The following is a 6527-nucleotide window of genomic DNA, read 5'->3' as shown; positions in this document are numbered from 1 at the left end:
ACAATGAAACAGAGAATAAAAACTTGATCATAACCAATATATCAAGTCATCAATGGTGGCCAGGATAGATTTCAAAAGGGTAAAAAGCGGAGAGACAGACAAATATAGAGCAGAGGAAATACAGGTAGCACAAAATCATATATTGTTTAGTAAATAAGAAGTTCTAGACTAAACAGGAAGATGGGCACCATGCCAAAGCCTATTTCCTGCCCATGAGGAACTTCTGGTATATAGTTTAAAAGATATAAATACATTTAAAAGTAAGTTGATTACTCAAGCAGTAAAGTGCTTGCTCTACAAGCATGGGAACCTGAACTTGAAACTGCAACCCACATGTAGAAGCTAAGCATCCAGCTGATGTCTATAATCACAAATTAAGTGGAAGACCAGAGACAGGAGAATTCCTAGAACTTATCTGTCAGCCAATCTATCCAGTTAATGCTTCAAGTTTGGTGAGAAACCCTGCCTAAAAAATAAGATGGAGAAATGATTGAGGTGGACAGTGGACAACTATGTCTTCTCTATACGTGTGTGCCACCATAAATACACACACAGCAAATTGACTACCCAAGACAATAAGGAAGTGATGTACACACTCCACAGTAAGTTCTGAGCTAAACGCCTGTTAAATAGTCAGAAAGACCACAAGGATGGTTTCTTTCTGCTACTATTAATCTCTATAATGGATGCAAATGATGCTCTGTTTCTCAATCTATCTTAGTTGGGGGCTATTGTTACCAATATGAAACATCATGAGCAAAAAAAACTTAGGAACGTAAGTGTTTATTTGACCCACACCTCCATATCATAGTTCGTCATCAAAAGAAATCACGACAAGAACTCAAATAGGGCAGAAACTTGAAGTTGGGAGTTGATGCAGTGGTCACGGAGGGGTGCTGCTTATTGGCTGGCTCTCAGGGCTCACTCAGCTTGCTTCCTTATAAAATCAGGATCATTAGGCTGGGCCCTCCCCCACAATTGCTAATTAAGAAGACGGTCTACAGACAGATCTTATGTAGGCATTTTATCAACTGAGGTTGTATTTTTTTCAGATAGCTCTAGCTTGTGACAAGATGACATAAAACTAGTCTCCTTTCAGGGTCTTGTAACCAATTCTTCATATAGTTTTTAGAGCAGACATTTTGAAAATACTGATCACACTTATAACACTCCACAATTTATCCATTCACTAATTCAAGGAAGATGATCATTCAATAGAACTCTAGTTTTATTTTTTTACCTGTTTACTAGTAAAATCATTACTTATTTATTATGAGAGAAAAGAAATAATGATAAAGAAAATAATATTCAGGATGTCCCATTTCAAAGACTAGTGTGTATCTTACTCTGGAAACTGACCTTAATTTTTCTAAAAATATACTTTCAGATATGAATGTTTGAGTCATATTGAAGTTACATGTTATTATATGCGTGCGTCCCATAAGCATTTTTAAAGATGGGATATGTAAGATCTTATGAAGGAATCCTAGAAATAATTAACCCATGATTGCGATTAATTTCAAACAAAGGCTCATCCAGGAGAAAGGCTTTTTCATTAGGCTCAAAAGAAAAATGCAAGGTTATTTTAAAGGGAGGGGGCACAGAAAAACCAATCTTGTCTGTGAAGATTCTGCATGTGGTTGTGTAATATCGATACACAGGTTTGTGTAATATAGATGCACAGGTTTGATTTCTTCTGCAGAGAAGGAATGCAGCACTGTGACATTTCTGAAATTCTAAACCAAACAGGGATCGAAGGGAGTCATTAGAGTCTGAGCACATAGGCCAAGGTTTGCTTTATGAATGCGAACGCTGAAAGGCTTGCTTTAAAGGATGTGTGTAGGTCTCTCTCCTGGCCACCCTGCATCTGGCAGTTCTGAAAAGGGTCTCCTTTGGAAAATAAAGTCAGTGATTCCTTCCCCAGTGGACTCACAAAACAGGAACAGATGTGACATAAGTGACCTCCACTTTATGCATACCTCAGAGAAAAATGACACGGACTGAAGCAGGGATCTGGCTCCAGGCCAGAGAGAAGGACAATTGGAGTTTGGGCTTCTAATGGCATGGTTCATGTCAACTCCCTCTTTTGTGCTTGAATCAGGAGTGCAGGTAGAATAAGCTATGTCTACTTATTGCAAGAACAAATACAATACTTGAAAAAAAGCTTTCATTTTTCTCAGCTGTATGTTAACACTGGCACATCAGAATACCTATGCTATCTTATTCAACCATCTTTGTTTATTCATTATTTTGGAAAAGTACACATATCTGAAGAATAGTCACATTCAAACCTCAATTACCATCCCTTATTTGCCCTTCTTAATTCTCACTTTCCCAAATAGTCTCACTTCTACCACCAAGTCCTTATTTTGTGTATATACGCTGTTTCATACACAGAGTTTATTTACTGCATGCTCGTGGTTGTGATGTCTAAGCCATATCTAGAAGACAGAGTTTCATGGCTTTCCTTACCACCATCCAATGCAGTCCTCCATCCTGGCTTCTTTCCTGTGATGTGCTCAGGGCCTTGAATGGTTTAATGTACATACTTCATTTAAAGTGAAGCAATCAACGTCTTTTATTCTTAGTGCATTGACCAGCTGTGAGTCTCCATTTTTCCAGTCACCTGCTGCAAAAAGAAGATTCCATGACCCAGGCTAAGATGTCATAACCCATGGGAGAAATAATCAATCAATGTGGTTATGGTTGGGTTTCGCATTCTGACAGCTGAGATGGAAATCTGTCTGTGCAGCCTTAAAACACACAAACACAATTTTCTTTATATAATTTTGAACCCTCATACCACTGCCTGTTTAATTTTCTATTATAAAGCACCACCAATTTTTTCAAAAATTGGTTAGCTATTATTAACAAGGAATAATAACGCCTGATATGTATTAATAAGTGTTTAATGAATGGAAAATGCATTGTGATTACTGAGAATCATTTGCTATCAAAGTGTATAGTGTTTGAGCTCATTTTTCATCATTTTTATCTGATAATAAGTCCTCTGAGTGCAGAATGTATGGCAAATTCACATTAATATAGTTGCTGTATCAACTAATTTTTTCCAGCACACTGAAAATTGTTCAAAAACCACTTTTGAATGGGGTGAGTTTCTGACCCCGTGGCGCCAGCCCGGGACAGGGAACGCAGAAGTTCCTCAACCCCCTATCCTACTTGGGCTCTCTGCAGGGAATCTACTCCCTGCATACTGCCTCTTTCTTCCTACCCCACCCAGCTTGCATCCAGAACCCTCCCCATCTCAGCCCCCTGCCCTCTTTGGGCACATAACATCACCCAGCTCAGGCTCTCTGGGTGCTGGGTCCATCCGAATCCTCAGGGCAGCCTAGTGGGTGGGAGTTCCCTTGTTTCACTAGCCTGCCTGCACCAAGCAAGGTAGGTGCTTTGTTTACGAGCTACCCACCAGCATGGAGACCTGATCTCAGCGCCAGAAGAGCAAATATTGGGCACGGAGACCTGATCTCTGCGCCAGGAGAGCCAGCATTGGGGAGAGACATCATTGGACATGGAGATCTGATCTCTGCACCAGGAGAGCCATCACTGGGGAGAGCCATCACTGGGAGGTACATCAGTAGGCAAGGAGACCTGATCCTGTAAAAGAAGATCCATAGGGGAGCATTCGGAGGAAGAGATGGGCAGGCGCCAATGCAAGAATTCACCCAACAATCTGAAAAGCAACATGAAGCCACCAGAAACCAGTGACCTCACATTGGGAGAACATGAACACCTCAATCAAGAAGAAGTAGAAAAGATTGACTTCATGAAAGTGATTGACACCCTCAAACAGCATGTAAAGAATGCCCTTATAGAAATGGATGAGAAATATAACAGAAAATTTGAAGAATTGAAAAAATCAGTGAATGATACCCTAGAAAACCAAGGAAAAACAATCAAACAGATAATGGAAACAGTTCAAGACTTGAAAACTGAAATGGAGGCAAAGAAGAAAAGACAAAAGGAGGGCCGGCAGGACATGGAAAATTTAACTAAACAAACAGAGACTACAGAAACAAGCATAACCAACAAAATACAAGAGATAGAAGAAAGAATCTCAGATTCTGAAGACACCATAGAGAAAATAAACACACTGATCAAAAAAAAAAATAAAGCCAGTCCAACAAACTCTCATCACAAAACATTCAGGAAATCTGGGAGACAATAAAAAGACCAAACCTATGAATAATAGGAGTAGAAGAAGGAAAATAAGTGCAGCTCAATGGTCCAGAAAATACATTTAATAAAATAATAGAAGAAAACTTTCCCAACCTAAAGAAAGATATACCTATGAAGGTTCAAGAAGCATAGAGAACACCGAATAGGCTGGATCAAAAAAAAATCCCCTCGCCATATAATAATCAAAACACAAAGCATACAGAATAAAGAAAGAATATTAAGAGCCGCAAAGGAAAAAGGTCAAGTTACTTATAAAGGTAAACCTATCAGACTTACACCAGACTTCTCCATGGAAACGATGAAAGCCAGAAGGTCCTGGATAGATATACTGCAGAAACTGAGAGACCATGGATGCAAGCCCAGACTACTATACCCAGCCAAGCATTCATTCACTATAAATGGAGAAAATAAAAATTTTCAGGATAAAAACAAATTTAAACAATACGTAGCCACAAATCCAGCCTTACAGAAAGTAATAGAAGGAAAATCACTAACCAAGGAGTCCAACAATGGCCACAATAACTCAGACATCTAGAGACCCTTCACCAACACAACTGAAAGAAGGGAAACACACAAATTCTACGACTAAAAAAGTGATCGGAGTTAACAACCACTGGTCATTAATATCACTTAATGTCAATGGACTCAACTCACCTATAAAAAGGCACAGGCTAAGAGATTGGATAAGAAAACAGGATCCAACATTTTGCTGTTAACAAGAAACACATCTCAACCACAAAGACAAGCACCTACTCAGAGTAAAGGGCTGGGAAAAGGCTTATCAAGCACTTGGACCTAAGAAACAAGCAGGTGTGGCCATAATGATCTCTAACAAAGTTGACTTCAAACTTAAATCAATCAGAAGAGATGGAGAGGGGCATTTTATACTCATAACAGGAACAGTTCATCAGGATGAAGTCTCAATCCTGAATATCTATGACCCTAATATAAAAGCACCCACATATGTAAAAGAAACATTGCTAAAACTCAAGGCAGTCATCAAACCGCACACACTAATAGTAGGAGACTTCAACACTCCTCTCTCACCAATGGACAGGTCAATCAGACAGATAAATAACAGAGAAATAAGAGAATTAATGGAGGTAATGAAGCAAATAGACTTAACAAACATCTATAGAACATTCCATCCAAATAAGAAAGAATATACCTTCTTCTCTGCAGCTCATGGAACCTTCTCGAAAATCGACCACATAGTCGGTAACAAAGCAAACATCCACAGTTACAAAAAAATATTAGTAACCACCTGTGTCTTATCAGATCACCATGGATTAAAGTTAGAATTCAACAACAATGCTACTCCCAGAAAGCCTACAAATTCATGGAAACTGAACAGTCAACTACTGAACCATACCTGGATTAAGGAAGAAATAAAGAAAGAAATTAAAGTCTTCCCAGAATTCAATGAAAATAAAGAAACAATATACTCAAACTTATGGGACACTATGAAGTGCTAAGAGGAAATTCATAGCACTAAGTGCCCACTTAAAGAAAACAGAGAAAGCACACATTGGAGACTTAACAGCCCACCTGAAAGCTCTAGAAAAAAAAGAAGCAGACTCACTTTGGAGGAGTAGAAGACTGTAAATAAACAAACTGAGAGCTGAAATCAACAAAATAGAAACACAGAAAACAATCCAAAGAATCAATGAAACAAAAAGCTGGTTCCTGGAGAAAATCAACAAGATTGACAAACCCCTATCCAAACTAATCAAACGGCAGAGAGAGAATTTGCAAATTAATAAGATCAGAAATGAAAAGGGGGACATAACCACAGACACAGAGGAAATTCAGAGAATCATTAGATCTTACTACAAAAGCCTGTATGCCACAAAACTGGAAAATGTAAAGGAAATAGACACTTTTTCAGATAAGTACCATATACCAAAGTTAAACCAGGACCAGGTGAACAATCTAAATAGACCTGTTAGTCGTGAAGAATTAGAAGCTGTTATCAAAAACCTCCCTACCAAAAAAAAACCAGGTCCAGATGGTTTCATGCAGAATTCTACCAGAACTTCCAAGAACACCTAATACCTATACTCCTTAATGTATTTCACAATATAGAAACAGAAGTGTCATTGCCAAATTCCTTTTATGAAGCTACAGTTACTCTGATACCAAAACCGCACAAAGGCTCAACCAAGAAAGAGAATTATAGGCTATTCTCACTCATGAACATCAATGCTAAAATCCTCAACAAAATACTGGCAAACCGAATACAAGAACACATTAGAAAAATTATCCATTATGATCAAGCAGGCTTCATCCCAGAGATGCAGGGCTGGTTCAACATGTAATCCATCATATAA

This window comes from Microtus oregoni, unplaced genomic scaffold (genome assembly GCF_018167655.1).
Source record: "Microtus oregoni isolate MIOR12 unplaced genomic scaffold, Mior012 000041F_ref0000270, whole genome shotgun sequence".
Lineage (NCBI taxonomy): Eukaryota > Metazoa > Chordata > Mammalia > Rodentia > Cricetidae > Microtus > Microtus oregoni.
This window is presented reverse-complemented; position numbering follows the sequence as displayed.